The sequence below is a fragment of the Rhinoderma darwinii genome, chromosome 4 (assembly GCF_050947455.1).
Source record: "Rhinoderma darwinii isolate aRhiDar2 chromosome 4, aRhiDar2.hap1, whole genome shotgun sequence".
In the NCBI taxonomy this organism is placed as follows: Eukaryota; Metazoa; Chordata; class Amphibia; order Anura; family Rhinodermatidae; genus Rhinoderma; species Rhinoderma darwinii.
In genome coordinates this window covers 293,544,148-293,564,266 of record NC_134690.1, presented here as the reverse complement: position 1 = coordinate 293,564,266, position 20,119 = coordinate 293,544,148, and the positions used below count along the sequence as shown (strand labels likewise).

The 20,119-nt window shown below is 39.7% G+C and overlaps 1 protein-coding gene and 1 long non-coding RNA gene across 3 annotated transcripts in view; one reads left to right on the top strand and one right to left on the bottom strand.

The window, feature by feature from the left end:
- Positions 1 to 20,119, top strand: part of SMOC2 (SPARC related modular calcium binding 2) — a 326,181-nt gene that overhangs the window by 4,547 nt on the left and 301,515 nt on the right. The window lies entirely within an intron of this gene.
- On the bottom strand, positions 756 to 1,836 carry LOC142761155 (uncharacterized). Its single transcript, XR_012883526.1, has 2 exons — positions 1,525 to 1,836; positions 756 to 1,398 (listed from the first exon to the last, which is right to left on the bottom strand). It is a non-coding gene; the product is annotated as an uncharacterized LOC142761155 (long non-coding RNA).

Here is a 20,119-nt window from a genome sequence, read left to right as displayed (position 1 = left end):
TGCTGTACACTATTTACCATACTCTGTGCTGTACACTATTTACCATACTCTGTGCTGTACACTATTTACCATACTCTGTGCTGTACACTATTTACCATACTCTGTGCTGTACACTATTTACCATACTCTGTGCTGTACACTATTTACCATACTCTGTGCTGTACACTATTTACCATACTCTGTGCTGTACACTATTTACCATACTCTGTGCTGTACACTATTTACCATACTCTGTGCTGTACACTATTTACCATACTCTGTGCTGTACACTATTTACCATACTCTGTGCTGTACACTATTTACCATACTCTGTGCTGTACACTATTTACCATACTCTGTGCTGTACACTATTTACCATACTCTGTGCTGTACACTATTTACCATACTCTGTGCTGTACACTATTTACCATACTCTGTGCTGTACACTATTTACCATACTCTGTGCTGTACACTATTTACCATACTCTGTGCTGTACACTATTTACCATACTCTGTGCTGTACACTATTTACCATACTCTGTGCTGTACACTATTTACCATACTCTGTGCTGTACACTATTTACCATACTCTGTGCTGTACACTATTTACCATACTCTGTGCTGTACACTATTTACCATACTCTGTGCTGTACACTATTTACCATACTCTGTGCTGTACACTATTTACCATACTCTGTGCTATCCTTCACAAGATACTAGTTAGGGTTTATTAAGCAACTGGAATAATCATCAAACCATATATTATCCATGGCACATTTCCTATGGAGAGACCTTTGGTTTATTTGACATGTATCTTTCCTTGTGTTTCTATAATGTCACAACAACTAGAAAAATGGAGTGAAGGGTTCTGGCGTGTCACTTGCATTGTGACATTTCAGTCTTTCCCTTTGTACAGCCCAGTTTAATAAGCATGGAAAGAACATCCTAAGTGGCCATTATATTTATAAGCTAGCCGGGCACAGTATGGTGACAGTTTAGTCCATGTATTTTATTCCGGGATGGGTCATATCTGTGTCAGCAGCCTGATGTTTACAGCTAATAACTTATCCTTTCTCTTCTAGTATTTGCATAACCATAATTGATACAATATGTCTTCCTCCAAACAGTGAAATGTAGCTTGTATAAATGGTTATTGAAATAGAGCTGTCTTCTGTGCATGTGCTGTATCAGGACTTGGCCTCGAGCCTCCCTGTGTTGTCGTTTTCTCCAATGCGACTGGAAAATGTTAACTCCTAAACCATATTTGATATATTTGCGATCCACTTACGCAGTGTAAATAGTCTTCTTTTTCCCCACACACAGTATTCACACAAGCTCTTTCATATCCAACGAAATATTTGGAGTTGTAGTTCAGAAACAGTTGGAGTACAGAAAAAGTTGCATTCTTTTTTTTTTTATCTTAAAGAGAAAACGACATGCATTTTATTTATTTTTAAAACTCTATGGCAACGTCAGCAAATGTAAAATTCTTCCTTTTTCAACATTGTTAGGAAAAGGACAAGGTAGGGAGGTCTCTGTTCATACCTGGAATTCTTCTGACGTGGCGTGGTGTTCCTGTTTTGCTTCATGGGCTGCTATCTCTGTGTGGGCTGCGTGCTTCTAATTCTAACGTCAGTTCTTGTCGACATTTTTAAAGTCGCTACATTTATCAGTTCACCACAATTGCCTCACAATTGCTTGCAGCCACATCACATTGACCTCAAAGGAAAAGAAAGTATTCCAATTCTACGTGTCTGTTCTCTCCACAATACCCCTAGTCTTATGTTTCCCAGGGCTCAATGGCTCATGAAGTCCCACTGGTTCTTAGAAAACACCCAAAACTGTAACAAAAGGTTTCTGGCAGCTTCCTCTGCTGCTTATGTTCCCGTATTCTCCTGACAGAGTTTATAATACGCGGTTCCAAGAAGCCTTGGCCATTGTTTTCTGCAGAATGATTTAGAATTGTGGAATATTTGGCTGTATTTAGCTAAAGACTCACAATCTCCGGTGACTGTACAGCCTACTGAAATAGAAACAGATGCTAAAACTATTGATCGCAATATCAGGGTGCGCAATTTTCTAGAAGCTGTTTAACAAACGTCTCTCCATTATAGCTCCGTCTTTACAAAAGACAAAAAGAAAGACAGCACTTTATAGGGCAACACAGATTTACATCAGGTAAAAAAGTATATAAGTGGATGCACTTATCTATGGGTGTTGTGCTGGAGGGCACGTCCGTGAAAATTTCGATAAGGATCTTTGGTCGGCGGACTGCAGTTAGACTTTAACTTCCCGGAGTCCTCTTATCGGTGTTTTTAGAATCCATAAATAAGGTGGGGAGAATGGGGAATTTTCGGTGCTGCCCTAGGAGTTTGTGGTCATCAGAGATAAGGTGTAAATAACAATGTGATGTACTTATCAAGTTGGTGTACTTACCTGTCCTCGAAACATGTTCTTATTTAACACCTCTGTTTTAAAAAATTTTGCTTTACCCCTTTGTCAGGTACTTTTTGGATAGCGCTGACAAAAATTCACAATTTTATATGCCTTATATACAGATACCATTACAGTTCCAGCTGAAGTTGTCATGAAGAACACAGCTTGGATGTCCCGGGTTTTCATGCAGCTATACCTGGCCCCTTCACCTATGCTTCCTAGAATCTTTTATACATGATATAATATATTCATTTGTATAGTTAGATGCATTACTTTACAATATGAAGTAGCCATTGCACCACCTTCCTGTAATCGCACTTATTTATTTTCTTTGGCTGGGTGGACTATGGACCTGAGATGCTGGGGCCTTGGTTGGGATTTCTACCTCTACAATAGCTATAGTTACTTAGTTAGGCTTCATTCACATCTGCGTTGGGACTCCGTTCATGGGTTCCGTTGGACCTTTCCGCCAGAGGAACCCATGAACGGAAACCAAACGGAAACCGTAGGTTTCCGTTTGTATCACCATTGATTTCAATGGTGACGGATCCAGTGCAAATGGTTTCCGTTTGTCACCGTTGTCTAAGGGTTCCGTTGTTTTGACAGAATCAATAGCGCAGTCAAAACAACGGAGCACTTACACAACGGTGACAAACAGAGACCATTTGCACCGGATCCGTCAGCATTGAAATCAATGGTGATGCAAACGGAAACCTATGTTTTCCATTTGTTTCAGTTTGGAGTCCATTCATGGGGTCCCCCTGACGGAAAGGTCCAACGCAACAGAAAACATCAAAATAAAGGTCTTCATTGTCTTGTTGCAAATAATGAATCCATACAGTACATAAATATTAGGCCTCATGCAGTGCTCACATAGAAGTAATGTCCATTGTCCTGATATTGTCCAACTGAAAATGTACCATTATTCTTCAAATAATTGCATAGTGTAAAATTGGAGCTTTCTTTGTAATTCTAAAATAAAAAGTCTTTCAGAATATGAAATATATTGCGATAAATGAAGTACACAGGTGACATTGCCAAAATCTCCTGTAAAGACCTGGCGTTGTCAGCTGAAATTCTAATAACGTACAACCAGCACTTCTGGTGGCGGAATAGGCTGTCAGAAACTGGCATGGATGCTTAGCTGGGCTGGGGACCACCAGAGGAATGTTTTGTTCTTTTCTAATCTTAACTACCCATAAAATAAAAATAAATATATTGTAGCTATTGAGATCTATTATTTAAAAGTAAAAATATAAGGACATTTCCTAATAAGCAGTACAAAGTGGAGTCTGAAAGTGGAGCTATACATATTTACAGATTTTAATTCACTCATTCATTCACTCATTCATTCATTCATTCATTCATTCATTCATTCATTCATTCACTCACTGATTCATTCATTCACTCACTCACTCACTCACTCATTCATTCATTCATTCATTCATTCATTCATTCATTCATTCATTCATTCATTCACTCACTCACTCACTCATTCATTCATTCATTCATTCATTCATTCATTCATTCATTCATTCACTCACTCACTCACTCATTCATTCACTCATTCATTCATTCATTCATTCATTCATTCATTCATTCATTCATTCAGTCATTCATTCACTCATTCATTCACTCATTCATTCACTCATTTATTCAAATAATTACACTCCACCTTTCTCTATGTGCAATTCTTTTAGTTAGATGCTATTTGCTAACAAGTCTGGTTAAAAATCCTGACTCACACATTGAAATCCCCAGATTTTGCGGTTTTAAATTACAGGTCAAACCTAATCTCTTAAAATCCTTCTTGACAGTCTATCCTGTACAGCCATTGACAAATCATTGCATTATCTCTCATCACCTCTTCTAAACCTATATACAGCACAAGATCTCTCTTGCCATGTACCCTACTATTGGAATGCTGTACCTCACCCCATTACAATTCCTTCTTGCCTTTGGGGCTTAGTACTTGCTATGAATGGTCATGTTACAAAATATATGTCATAGACGTCCTTTTATGTTCATAAGAATTCAAGCTTACATAGCCATGATCATGTCTTATATATACATTATATATAAGACGTATTCAATATTTATTGAATATGGCTTGGGCTCTGTCACATCTGCTTCCTACCATTCTCACACACCGGATGGCATTTGGTGCTCTGTCGTTCCTCTCATAAACAACACTTTCTCACCAGTGCCAGCGCAATAAGCCATGTTTCTTATAGTACTTCGGTATTATCTATTGGTAAAATATGAAATTCCAAAACCTTTGTTTACTGACTTGACTCTTAACAGTTACCCTCTGATTGAAACCCCGACTTTAATCCTACCCTTAATGAAAAAGATGGTGGAGAGCGCGCCAGAGTGCGATGAATATGGGGGTATACAATAGTAGAGTGTTATAATAATGCTCGCCAGAAGAGGCTCTGCGTCTGGCACAACACTGGAATACGTGCGTCCAAAATCCACTGGGATACGTGACCGCTGCTCCAATCGGCAGGCATCTAGGATCAAGGCCTCATGTAAGGTATCAGAAATATTAGCAAAAAGCAGAAATAAACGGGCGCTGTCACGTCATATACATAAATAGAAAAGATTTCTTAAATGTACATCGCGTTATAAGGTCAATCTGATCTTTTCCTCAGGTACATATCATACACATACAGTAAGTAAAAAAGATGAATCAAAACGTCCAACGCATTTCGAGGTCAATTGAGCTTTTTCCTCTCATACCTGAGGAAAAGGTCAAATCGACCTTGAAACAAGTTGTACGTTTTAATAAATCTTTTTTACTTACATATATGACGTGACAGAAGCCACTTAGTGCCTTTTTGTAGATATTTCTGATAACATTAATCGTGTCCTCGACCTCAATACTCTACCTGTTACTCTGATTCGTGTCTTACCTGTCTTTTTTATTTGGTAAATTTGCAATCAACGTTCGACTAAGTTCGCATCTGAGTCTCCGTCACAGATCCGGTCAAAAATGGCGGATAAAATAGCGCAGCATTCTCTGCTATTTATTCTGGTAAAACGACGTACACCCTGGTGGAAACTCGACGGAACCTATTAAAGTCAATGGGTTGCGTCGGGCGCTGTTAGTGTCCATCATGCAATGGCACTTTCATTTTTTTCTGTTCCTATGATGGAATATATGTGATGTCACTGTGAAACGATACTATTGGACTCCTACTAGTAACTAACTTGTGTTGCCCACATGGGGTTGTAACCCACAGTTTTTATACTGTTGTTTAAAGAATGGTACAACTTCATACATACAAGCAATGGTAAGGCTGTTATTAAATAAGCTGGTAAATGTCATCAAAACCAAATGTCTTCTCTACAATTCAAGGTATAAATTGTGTATATACTATTGTATGTTCTGTATGTGCTATTAGAGACTAGATAATATCTAATGGAATGTTTCGCTGTGTTTTAGGTCACTTTGCATATGACTGTACAGTAGACATAAACTTTTGTATGTGATGGAGCGACTCTAGAAATACATTACCAAATCACCTCCAGCTATAAAAAGGATACACCTCATTTCCTAAATAGTTGTTTCAGTTAATTGTCAGATTGCCTGAGATAATCTGTCCTTTGCTTGTTGGTACTCACATTCTTGTGGCATGTTTACACAATGCATTTTTTTTTTAAGGATTTGACAGATAATGTCAGGTTATGGCATTCGTCACTGTATAATGAACTCTAAGGATATTTGCCTGACTCTGGGTCACATGCCATCATGTGTAAGGCTGCGTTCACATCTGCGTCGGGATTCCGTTCATGGGTTCCATCTGACCTTTCCATTAGGGGAACCCATTAAAGGATTTCAAACTGAACCAAACGGAAACCATAGGTTTTTCGTTTGCATCACCATTGATTTCAATGGTGATGGATCTGGTGCAAATGTTTTTAGTTTGTCACCGTTGTGAAAGAGTTCCGTTATTTTGACGGAATCAATAGCGCAGTCGACTACGGTATTGATTCTGTCAAAAGAACGGAACCCTTACACAACGGTGACAAACGGAAACCATTTGCACCGGATCCATCATCATTGAAATGAATGGTGATGCAAACGGAAACCCATGGTTTCCGTTTGTTTCAGTTTGGATTCCGTTCATGGGTTCCCCTGACGGAAACGTCAGACGGAACCCATGAACAGAGTTCCGACGCACCTGTGAACGCAGCCTAAACCTACCTTACATGGTTGTTTAAGACTTTAATAAATCATTTCTCTTTTCTGCATGGCAAACAATAATCAAACTTGACTTTTAACTGATTATAATAACTGCAAATGATAATTGTGACTGGATTGATGACTAGAAAAAAAAATCTACTAGAAATATTTACCGTACATGGCAATTTTGCATAGTGATGACTACTTCCTGAATTTATCTAGCAAGACAAACAATAAAGAATGCCTTGTGGCAGCAGTGTTAAGATTGTAAAAAATAATTTTGACATATATGCATTAGTGTAATGTTCTGATAATGTAATAGTTAACTAGTAAAGAGGTTGTCTTCTGTGGACAACCTCTTTCCATATGACCCATAAGGACTTCCATCGTGTTTGACTTCTTCTTTTATCTCAACATATCCTGAGATGTGTGGCGCGAGATGACCAGCTTTGAAAAAAATACATGATTTGCTTACACGCTATCATGCGATGTTTATTCTATATGTGTCTATCTGTGGCCAACCAGTGCTTGTGATGTGAGTTGCAGCCTGTCAAGGGTTTTGCTATCAAGTCGCGATATGGTATTGAATTGGCTCATGAGAAATTGGAGTTCTCAATCTAAATTTAAGCAAAGTTAAGGGTGAACACATCCGTATGATAGAGTGGATTTCTAAAATGTGATTTGCAAGGGTCATTAAAATGTAAATGACCCCTTTTAGCTAAATCAACTAGTAAAATCATCCCTTGAAGCAGTGATCCCCAACCACTGGGCCGTGGACCAATACCGGGGTGTAGTTTAATTGATCCCAGGCTGCGGTATCTGGTATCCGCCCTGGTGGCTGCAGGGAATTTCGGGTGAAAAGCTGCACCAAACTGTGGTGCAGTTTTTCGCCCGGAATGTCCGCTGCGGAAAACTGCTGATCATATAGCCGGCTTGGTAGCAGGTCGCCTCCCGCCATGATGTTTCATCCCAGGAGACCGTTGCAGCCTGTGATTGGCTGCAGCGGCGGTCACATGGGATGAAGCGTCATCCCAGGAGGCCGGCCCTCTGACGTCATCCTGGGATGGTGTTTCATCCCATGTGACTGCCGCTGCAGCGGTCACAGGCCGGCCTGGAGGAAGAACACAGACTTCTGGGTAAGTATCATTTTTTTTTCTGAGTTGCACTTTTGCGCAGGAATCGTTGCGATTCCGTTGCAATAAATGAAACAACTGCTATTTGTTGTGGGTTTTACCTCCCCATTGAATTAGAAGGCGGAAAACCTGCAACAAATAAGCAGTGTTTATAATTTCTGAGTGGTTCTTCTGCTCACTATTTACACAGCGTGTGGATGAGATTTGTTCTTTCTTATCCACTTTGCTGCTACTGTATTATGCTGTGGATTTTCCGCAACTAATTCCGTTGTTGAAAATCTGAGGTATTTACGCAACATGTGAACTGACCCTTACCCCCCCAACCACATAAAGCCCCCCCCCCCCTCACTGGTCCCTGGAAAAATTTTATTGCCTGAAACTGGTCCTTGGTGCAAAAAATATTGGGGACCACTGCCTTGAAGAGCATCACAAAAAAAACAAAATGACGGTTCTGCTAAAGACTACATATTCTTATCCAAGACCTGATAGTTCAATTACCTGACAGTTTGTTGATGAAGCAACTAGAGGGTAAGCTTCGTGATTTAGTCTTGTGTAATAGACCTGGTACAATATCAAACGTGCAGGTTCAGGAACATTTGAGCAACAGTGATGACAATATGGTAACTTTTTAGTTAAAATATTAAAAAGGAGCTACCATTGAAAATGATTATTATTATGAGACCTCATATACACGGCACATTCCTGAGACTCCATACTACAGATCACTCTGCTTACCGCTGTATGGTGCTCCATATGGCATCATACTTCAGAGATATTCTCCCTATTACAAAAGCTTCTACAGTAGAATACCTTTCTAATAATACATTGTCCAATGGAATATGGCTCAAACTTTTTTCTGTTGTATTCATAGGAAATGAGTATGGTTCATAATAATATATAATATTTACTGTAATTTATTGCATTATAGGAGTATTCCAACCTGTGAAAATGTTTTAAAAACAGCTGTAAATGTTATAAATCAAAAAAGAATCAGTACTCATCTGACACTCTGGCAGTCTTTCCAGGCTTTGTTTACAAGTGGCCAGCACATGACCGCTGCAACCAATCAGATCACTGCAACAAATCAGCCATCACATGCCGTATTCCTGCATCACCGCTCCGCAGTGGGAGCCATGATGCCAGGAATAAGGCACAGACCTCCGACACGGCCTAATAGGCATATAGCCAGGGCAGTCCTGGGGGCCTTTATTATGTCCCCGGCTGCCATAGCAATCCGTCCACGGTTGGCAATTGCGTTCGCGGGCCAACGATCGGTGACAGAGGGAACCCCCTCCCTCTGTCAAACCACTTAAATGCCATGCCTGCTATTGACAATGGAATTTAAGGGGTTAAACGCCAGGTATTGGAGGTTTCTCCAATTCTAGCAATTGCAGAGGAAGCCAGGCTGTCATTCACAGCCGGGCTCCCGCGGTGATCATGCGGGCACAGCTTCTGTGCCCACGCGATCCCCATCACGTACATCCATGGTGGAATGCGCGAGTGGCTACATTTCTATGCCGTGCATGTACGGGATTATGTGCCAAGGGGTTAACAATGGTGTTTCTAATCACATATCAGTAAATATAGTGAGCAGCAATGAAATGAAAAGCCATTCCTTTTGTTGGTGAATAAATAGCTAACAGCTTGGTAAGCTTGTTGGCAGCATTTCTACTTCACCAAGCGCCACCCATGGATTTCTGTTTACAAGCACGGTTTTTAAATTATGAACTGAAAATAAATCATTGGTTACATATTTTTTGAAGTATGCAGAGTTTCATTTCCAGAAATATAACCACTGAAATAAAGACTTTTTTTTAACCCGTCATAGACTGGGGTTACTGTGTGCTTTTAGGGGGGGGGGGATGTGATGGGTTAATAGCTAAACAAAGAAAAAAATGTATGTATAGAATAACATCTAATACTGTGCAATTGGTGGATTTTTCTATTTTTGAGTTCTCTATACTTAAATTAAAATATGCGCATTCAGTATTTCCTAGTCTTACTGAACTCATATATTCTAAATTTAGTCGGGACTATTTAATGCTAAGTCATTCAGGACAGGCCCAATTTAAAAAAAATATTTTCGTTCTGTTGAGAATTATAATGAATAGCTTGGAAATTGATTGAGAACCGGCTCAAGAACTGTATCCAGAGTTGTGGTCAATGATTCATACTCTGAATGGTCCCCAGTTATAAGTGGTGTACCCCAGGGTTTCGTGCTGGGACCACTATTATTCAACTTGTTTATAAATGGGATTACATATTTAGTATGTTGTGTAATAATGTCATGAAGATGCTTGCAATTTACAAGGTGACAGCTACATTGGGGGAGATTTATCAGAAGGTGTGCAAAGGAAAAATGGTTCATTTGCTGCAGGGCAACCAATCACAATCCAGCTCTCATTTTTCAGAAGCCCTTTTCTTTGAAAAACGTAAGTAGCATCTTGATTGGTTGTTATTGGGAAATGTTTTTATTTTTAGACAATTTTTTTAACGAGATATATAAAGAGTTACGAAGAGGGTTTGTTTTCTTTAAACAAAATTAAAAGAAACAGAACATTATAAATATTACAGAATATTGCAGATAAATTTTAATATTGACAAATGTCACGTAATGCACCTAGGCCGCAATAATAGTATTAATGATTATTGATTAAATAGAATAAAACTGGGGATAACGGAACAGGAGAAGGACCTGGGTATTCTGGTTACAAATAAACTAAGCAGCAGCAGTCAATGTCAAGTAGCTACTGCAAAAGGATATAGGATTTCAGGGTTTAAAAAAATAGAAAAAAACCTGTAATTCAATGTAATATTACCCATCTATAAATCCCTTGTAAAGGTCACATAAATATGTAATTCAGTTCTGGGCTCTAAATTGCAGAAAGGATATAGGAGAGCTCGAGAGGGTTCAAAGACGGGCGCCTAGATTAATAAATGAACGGATGGTGTCTTTTGCAAAGAAAGTTTAGAAAAATTGGGCTTGTTCAGCTTGGAAAAAAGACACCTTATATCTGATCTATATGTGTGGTCAATACAAAGAACTAGCACAAAATTAGTTTTTTCCAAGGACATTGCAAAGGACCAGGTGACATTAATTGCATGTCGAAGAAAGAAGTTTCAGACATCAATATAGGAAAGGATTCTTTACAGTTAGAGTAGTCAAACGATAGAATTCTCTACCCCAAGAGGTAGTAATGTCAGATACAATGTCAGCATTTATAAAAATAGCTAGATGTTGATTTACTGATGAATGGCATTGAGGGTTATAACTAATCTCACAATGGATGAGGTGTAATTGATTAAAAAAGGTTAAACTTGATGGACCTGTGTCTTTTTTCAACCTATATAACTATGTAACTGAGGAGGTACCAGTAAATGTGAATCATGGTACAATGGGAGTGTTAACTAGCAGTATATTGCATCACTATAATTTGTATTTTAAATTATAGATTGTTATAGTACATTAATATAAGACAAATCGCTTGAAAAAGGAGAGGTGGGGAGTGTAATAGTATTTACCCAGGCAGAGAAGGGTAAGGGTAGTTTTTAATGTAAATTAGCATCATAGAGTCGAGGTGGAATGAAACTTCCCCATTGCATTGTCTATAGAGGCGGTCAAATATTCTATTGAGCGAAAATCCTTCACGCGTGTGTAGAGATCGCTATGGTATTGAGGGAGGAGCAGTTCGCTTCCAGGAGAGCCATATGAGACATTTAGTTGATGTGAGCATATGAAGGAGCACATTTGTACTAGATTTACTAGAGTTTTTTGGAGGTATGTTTAGTAAACATTTAAGTGGGTCCAAGGAGATGTTTAAAGAGGCGCTGTCACCAGATTTTGCAACCCCTATCTGCTATTGCAGCAGATAGGCGCTGCAATGTAGATTACAGTAACGTTTTTATTTTTGGCCAAGTTATGTCCATTTTTGTATTTATGCAAATGAGGCTTGCAAAAGTACAACTGGGCGTGTTTAGAGTAAAAGTACAACTGAGGGTGTATTATGTGCGTACATTGGGGCGTTTTTACTTCTTTTACTAGCTGGGCGTTAGGAATGGCAGTGTATGATGCTGACGAATCAGCATCATCCACTTCTGTTCGTTAACACCCAGCTTCTGGCAGTGCAGACACACAGCGTGTTCTCGAGAGATCACGCTGTGACGTCACTCACTTCCTGCCCCAGGTCCTGCATCGTGTCGGCCACATCGGCACCAGAGGCTACAGTTGATTCTGCAGCAGCATCAGCGTTTGCAGGTAAGTAGCTACATCGACTTACCTGCAAACGCCGATGCTGCTGCAGAATCAACTGTAGCCTCTGGTGCCGATGTGTCCTCGCTCGTCCACGATGCAGGACCTGGGGCAGGAAGTGAGTGACGTCACAGCGTGATCTCTCGAGAACACGCTGTTTGTCTGCACTGCCAGAAGCTGGGCGTTCTGAAGAGAAGTGGATGATACTTCTCGTCAGAACGCCCAGCTAGTAAAAGAAGTCAACACGCCCCGATGTACGCACATAATACACGCCCAGTTGGACTTTTACTTTAAACACGCCCAGTTGGACTTTAGCAAGCCTCATTTACATAAATACAAAAATGGTCATAACTTGGCCAAAAATGCTCGTTTTTTAAAAATAAAAACGTTACTGTAATCTACATTGCAGCGCCGATCTGCTGCAATAGCAGATAGGGGTTGCAAAATCTGGTGACAGAGCCTCTTTAAGTCAAAGAAGTATAAAAAATAGAAACTGAATCATAGACCAGTAAAATAGTGACTAAAGGGCATTCCCTTTATCTGGGATAGAATTGTTAAGCCTATGGACAGAGTGATGTAATATATCTCTGCCTAACCACAACTCCAATTTAATCATATACGAGTGTTTATAAGCTGGGTCTGAAATTTTACTGTATAAGAGATTTGTACATTTTTAGAGATGAGACCTCTTGAGGATGGACCTTGTAAGGAAACAGAGTTAAGTTAGGAAAGTGAACAAATGCATAGGTGGAATGATAATAGTGTTTGATCCATAGGAGGTGGTTACTGGGAGAGAGACCTTTGGTGAATGGATCCACAAGTGCCAGATGAGTGCCATGGTCTAATGTAAGTTTAGGTTAGGTCAGTTAGGAGGGGTGGAATAAAGAAAAGGGTTTATAGGGGATTTTAAAGGTATATAGACAATTATTTGACAAGTGCACTAGATCTGCCTCTTAAAGCTCATTGGACATAACAGTGTATGAGAAGGAATAAAACGCACACGGCCCTCTATTAAAGAACAAATGTGTCCCCGGGCGCTAGCAGAGTTTTTCTATTTTGGTCCATTTATTGTGGTAAAGTAGTTCATGATGCTATATGACGGCGATGGGAGACATAGTAGTAGAGAGTAAGGTCAGGCAAGGCAAATCCTCCCAGAGAAGTGAAGTTCCCTCTGTTAAGACTGACTTGGGGATCCGGCGTCTTTTTGAGTTCCAGACTAAATCCAGCAGTGCAGACTGAGCGGCATGAAGGTAAGATTTAGGAAGCTCAATCGGGGGGGGGGGGGGGGGGTTATAAACAAATATAGATATTTCGGGAGGATGGACATCTTGATTTGGGCAATATGACCTAGGAGAGAGGGGGAGACATTCACTTTTATAAGAGTGTGCAAATCTCTGTCTATAAGCGGGGAAAATTTGCTGAGAAAATAAATGACTACATTTGAATGATTTTGTCTCTTAGGTATTTGATTGAGGAGTCCTTCCATGCATATAAGATTTTGAAAATGATAGGATGTCTGTTAGGGCTCATGCACACATCAGTTGTTTTCTTCAGTGTGCTATCCGGTCCGTGTTTTGCAGCCATATTAAAGGTCACGGATATGTGCATGAGGCCTAAGGTGGATAGAAGAGGGTTTTAGAAATGCTAATCTTGTATCCTGAATGCTGACTATATTTATCTAGGCCTAGGTGTAGGTTAGGGAGAGAGATGAGTGGATCGGTCAGATTTAGCAAAACATCAGTGAAGAGAGTTATTATAAAGGATTTACCAGAATTTCGTGAAAATTAGGACATGCTCTAATGTGGGCCGCCACAGGCTCATTACTTAGGGGAAACACAAAGAAGAGGGGAGAGTGAACACATATGTCATGTTCCGTTGTGGATAGGGAAAGATTAAGATGTAGAGTGAGGAAGCTTTACTAAAGAACAAGGTGAGTATTAGAGGCCCTTAACAGCTTGTAGAATGGCCTCTTCCGAAGCTTTAACGTTCTAGTGTCTTGAGCTTAAAAGTCCAGTTGAGACGATCAAATGCCTTTTCGGTGTCAAAGCTAAGAATTAGGGCCTCCCCTGTTGGCCACCTTTCAGAGGTCATTCACCCGTTTGGTGTTGTCGCTAGCTTGTTGGAATGGGAATAAGCCTACTTGGTTTTTGTGGATGAGCTGAGGGAGCCAGCTGTTAAGATGTTTTGTGAAAAATGTTTAAGTCTGCTTTCTGCAGAGTGATGGGACGGTAGTTAGTACACTACAGGGGGTCCTTCCTTGGTTTGGGATTGACTGTAATATGTGAATTTTGCATAGTGGAGGGTAGTGCTGTTTCCTGCTGAAAGGAGATAAAGAAGCAAAGCATGTGGAGGGTGAGAAAGTTACCATATGTTTTGTAGTATAAGTAGGGTCATCACTCCCCTTAGACCTTCCACCAGGGAGAATTAGAGGTAAGATATTTGTATATGCAATGGTCTCTAGCTAAAATTTTGTAAGGTAGAGTGTATGGGAGAGGGACACCAGCTTTATCTTTAAGAGCAAAGGGGAAATAGCTTCCCTATGTGGCAACTCAAATAGGGTTCCTTAAACTTGGATGGAAAGTTTCAATGTTTTTTAAGAAGGGCTTTAGTAGGGTGTGAAGGCATATGAGTCTGTAATTGACGAAGTCTCCTCTCACATTCTGCGAAATCTGTTTTCAGTGAGCTAGTGTAGGAGGGAGAATCTGAATTTGTTGCGTGAGAGGGGATTTGTCAAGGAAGACGTGTTTGAGTCCCAGTGGCTTCAACTGCACTAGTTTTGATAAAACTTCCCCATTAGCTAATTGAATATATAAATGTCAAGATAAGATTCATGCATATGCCCCATAAACTATAGATGCAAAACTAGGAGAATCACAGGAATAAATAACTATGTTAATTGGCTATACATGATCATAAAACAAATAAATTGGGGATCGTGATTTAATGATGCTTCTCCCATATGTTTAAAAACTAACCCCCAATCGATCCTAATCCCAAGATCCTTATCCCATTTTATTTGTGATTTAATATGATTTCTTTCATCCCATAAAGGAATTTTTTATCTAGTGAGGACAAACGTCCGTTCTTACTTTTTAAACATTCTAATGATTGAAAAGGTGTAAGAGTGAACCGTGATTTATACTGGCCAAAAAGGCGTGTTTTATTTGTAAATATCAAAATAGACTGTAATCAGGGACCTTGTACAGTCTCTGCAGTTCCATAAAAGTTTTTAGTTGTGCATTATTTAATAAACGTGATATCCTTGTAATGTAATGTTTTCTCCAAAACAAAGAGTGCGGGAGGCAGTCAAACTCTCCAATATTGTTATTGTCCCATAGAGGAGTGACTTCAATAAAGGTATTATTTTTTTCAATGAGTTTGCCAGCATCCCAGACCCGCTGCCGGTTATCATAAATAGGCCCAAGTCCCAAATCAGGGGAATTCAGAACCCTGGCTTCTAGAGCTTCAAATATATTAGACCATTTGTCCCCTAGTGTTTTCAACAAAAATCTATTAGCCACCAGGACCTCCCAGTCCTGGAGCTGTTGGAACTGAGAAGCTAAAAAGTACTTCCTCCAATCAGGAAGGGCAAAGTCCCCTTTGGTTACCGGTAGGGTAAGAACAAAGTATTTAATGCAATTTTTTTTCCCGTTCCAAATTAGGTCATTAGAGATAGCTTCCAGAGTTGTAAACATATTTCCCGGTAACCAAATCGGACAGTTGGAGAAAAAATTTAATACAGTATTTTAGGGGAAAAAAAAACATTTTGATCAGTGCATTTTTTGCAGCTCTGGTCAATGGTAACTTATTCCATGCTTTGACTTTCCCCCTCAAAAATGCAAACAGAGGAATTCTATACAGTTTAATGTAGTCAGCAGGGTCCCTAGAAATTTTTATGCCTAAATATTCAAATACCTCAACAGAGTTCACAGGGGAAAACTGATCGGGGTTAACCTGAGCCGAGATATTTAACAAAATAGATTTGTGACAATTAATTTGAAGGCCAGCCCGCTCACCAAATTCATGGTATAACCAAATTACATGGTCGACCGAAGATACATTCCCTATAAACAGAAGAACATCGTCTGCGAATTACAAGATTTTATCGACCTTATTACCCATTTGAAAACCCACTATATTCTCAGAGGTTCTTATCTTCATTGCCAAAACCTCAATTACTAAAATAAATGAGAGGGGATAGAGGACAACCCTGCCGCACTCCCATTTCTAAGTTAAAGTAAGCTGATTCCTGACCATTCATGCCTACTCTGTCCTGTGGTTGCCTATGCAGTAACTTAACCCGTTAGTGACCGGCCCATCGTGTTTCTACGTCGGTCACTAACGGGCCTTATTCCGATGCCATAGACTTTTTACGTCGCGGCATCGGAATAAGTTTACAGAGCAGGGAACTGTCAGATCTCCCTGCTCTCAGCTCCCAGAGGCAGCTGAGGGCTGGGAGCGTCCCTGCTCTGCCGTGTGAGATCGATATCAGTATCGATCTCACCCGTTTAACCCCTCAGATGCGGTGCTCAATAGCGTGCACCGCATCTGAGTGGTTTTGGAGAGAGGGAGGGAGCTCCCTCTCTCCCCCACCGACACCCGGCGATACGATCGCCGAGTGTCTGTGTCTCTAATGGCAGCCGGGGGTCTAATAAAGGCCCCCAGGCTGCCCGAAGTGAATGCCTGCTAGATCATGCCGCAGGCATGACCTAGCAGATGCCTGTCCGTGTTAAACGGACAGGCAGTAATACACTGCAATACAGAAGTATTGCAGTGTATTATAATAGCGATCGGAGAATCGCATATTATAGTCCCCTAATGGGACTAGTAAAAAAGTGAAAAAAAAGTTTAACAAAGTTAATTAAAAAAAAAAATGTGAAAAAAATAAAAAACCCAGCTTTTCCCCTTACAAACTGCTTTACTATTAAAAAAACAAAATAAAAGTAAAAAAGTTACACATATTTGGTATCGCCGCGTCCGTAACGACCCCGACTATAAATCTATGACTTAATTTAACCCGCACGGTGAACGCTGTAAAAAATTTAATAAAAAACTATGGAAAAATTGCTGTTTTCTGTGAATCCTGACTTTAAAAAAATGTAATAAAAAGTGATCAAAAAGTCGCATCTACTCCAAAATGGTACCAATAAAAACTACAAGTCGTCCCGCAAAAAAAAAGCCCTCATACAACTGCATCGGCGAAAAAATAAAAACGTTACGGCTCTTCAAATATGGAGACACAAAAACAAATAATTTTGAAAAAAAAGCGTTTTTACTGTGTAAAAGTAGTAAAACATACAAAAACTATACAAATTTGGTATCGTTGCAATCGTAACAACCCGCTGAATAAAGTTATTGTGTTATTTATACCACACGGTAAACGGCGTAGATTTAGGACGCAAAAAAAAGAGTGGCGAAATGTCAGATTTTTTTCTATTCCCCCCCAAAAAAAAGTTAATAAAAGTTAAATAAATAATATGTACCTAAAAATGGTGCTATTAAAAAATACAACTTGTCCCGCAAAAAACAAGACCTTATACAGCTATGTCGACGCAAAAATAAGAAGGTTATAGCTCTTGGAATGCGATGATTGAAAAACGTAAAAAATAGCTTGGTCATTAAGGTCCAAAATAGGCTGGTCATTAAGGGGTTAATCCAATTGATGAATTTCTCCCCAATACAAAAAGAAAACGCCATTTAACTGTATCGAAAACTTTCATAGCATCGATTGAGGGGATAACACCCTTCTTAGCGAACACTTTCCCATATTGTAAATTAGCAAAGACTCGGCAGACATACATTAACATAACCCTGCCTGGAATAAACCCGGTCTGGTCCGGGTGAATTATAGTATTCATTTCCTTCATCAGTCTGCCGGCCAGAACCTTGGCCAACAGCTTGACGGCAGTATTCAACAGTGAAATAGACCGGTACCATTCCGACAAGAGAGGGTCCTTATCTTTCTTAGGGATCACAATAATTTCTGTGGCCTCCATAGATTCGGGAAGCCTACCTCTAACATAGGAAAAATTTGCTATTTCCACTAGAATAGGGACTAATTTATCCTGGTATAACTTATATAGTTCACATGGAATTCCGTCTACCCCAACAGCTTTGTAACTTGGCGTTTCCAGAAAGGACGCACTCAATTCCTATGATGTTATCGGGTGATCTAACATTGATCTTTGTTTGTTATCAATATTAGGGAATTCCATTCCATCCAGATAACTATCTATGCTATCCTCAGAGTCTTTTAACCTGGAGCGGTACAGGTCTTGATAGAATCCTCTGAATTCTTCTACTACTTCCCTCGCGTCATGAACAAGTTGCCCCTTTGTGTCCTTAATGGCAGAATCAGAATTAGAAGGCCGTTGGTTACTTACAATATGGGCCAAAAATTTACTTGATTTGCTGGCTTCAAACTAGTATTGTTTGCAACTCAAAAAGATTTCTGATTGTGCTTCCTCTTGTATCAAGTTTTCATATTTCATTTGGGAGACTTTCAATTGAGATTCAGTAGCTTCTGAAGGATTATCTGCATATTGCCTTTCTGCCTCCTCTAGTTGTTTTTTTTAATAGTATCTCTTTGAGTATACTGTGTTTTCTTAATAATATTTTGTTTCTTTAAAACAATGAATGCTTTTAGGGTATCCCATAATATTGCTGAATCCGAGTAACCCGAGTTGGCTTCCAGAAACACTGACAATTCATTATCTATCTCGTGGAATGGAATTTTCACCAAGACTGATGGAAAAATCTTGTATATCTTACAAACCCGTCTCGGGCTCCGATCAACCATAAGATGAGCGTGGTCTGAGACCCCACGCTGTTCATAATACACATTCTTTATATACTTCAACATTAGTTCATTAATTAAGGTAGCGTCAATTCTTGATATCACCTCCCATGAACTTGTAAAGCATGAAAATTTCTTAGTATGGGGGTTCCTCATCCGCCATATAGCAAGCCCGCCCAATTCAGATGTTAAACCTATTAACTTAGTTGCTGACCTATGTGATATTATTGGATTTTTCCTGAATCGGTCTAACTCTGCATCCATGACTTCAATTATTAAGAAGGGGCATTTTGGTTTCGATACCAAATATTGCGAGACCACCTTGATCAAAAATGATGACTAAGGGGGGGGGATGTATACCTCTGCAAGTACACGTTACTCCATCAAAACATCCATAAAGGATGATATATCTTCGTTCTGTATCGATAGGGGTGTCATAAATCTTAGCATCTACTTTCCTATGTATCAATTTGGAAACTCCTCTGGAAAATATGCGTATACCGAAGAGTAAGACTATCCATCCGCTCTGAGAGCTGCTAATTTTATCTTTGACCAAATGGGTCTCCTGTGACATATAATGGAGGGGAGGTAATTCCTAATTAAATTAAAGCTAGCGTACCTCTTTAGTCTTTCAGCGACCCCCCTAATGTTCCATGACACTATTTTCAGCATGGTTCTGCTTTATAAGTGGCCAACAAAGGACTGTTAGCTAGGGACACTGATCCTATCTGTTCCAGAATCCATTCCTGCATACATTTTTCACAGTCCTTGTTTTCCACCCTTTCGGGGAATCCCACAAGTTTCAGATTGTATCTCCTAGCTCTATCCTCCATATCGGTAAGCTTATTTTGCTGGAGTTTGAAACTTGTTTAAGCTCCGTAACCTCCGTTGATAGGAAGGCCATAGAGTCCTCAACTAGGGAAATTCTGTCCTCAGCCTCATCAATTCTATTGGGAATTACCGACACATCAGACTTTATTGATGAATTATCGAGTTTTATCCCATCCAACTAAAGATGCAAGCCCGTATCTTTACAGTCCGTTCCTTTAACTGTACTTCGTATCTCCTGTAGTAGCAGAGGGTTATACAACCCTTGGGGTTCAGTTTGAGACCATGAATTGCTATCTGAGGTGTCCACAGTAATAGGTGAGACCACTTCTTCTTATAAAGAGTGTATTGATTTAGTACTTTTATCTCCTTGCTTAGGTGTTAAAGCAGGCAAAGTTTTATTTGTTCTTATGCCAGATGACAGTGGGGAGCTAAGGAATTTATCCAAGTTTTGGGAGTTTTTATCTTTCTGGGATTCCGGTGGACAATTCCCCAATCTGTGTTGAGAA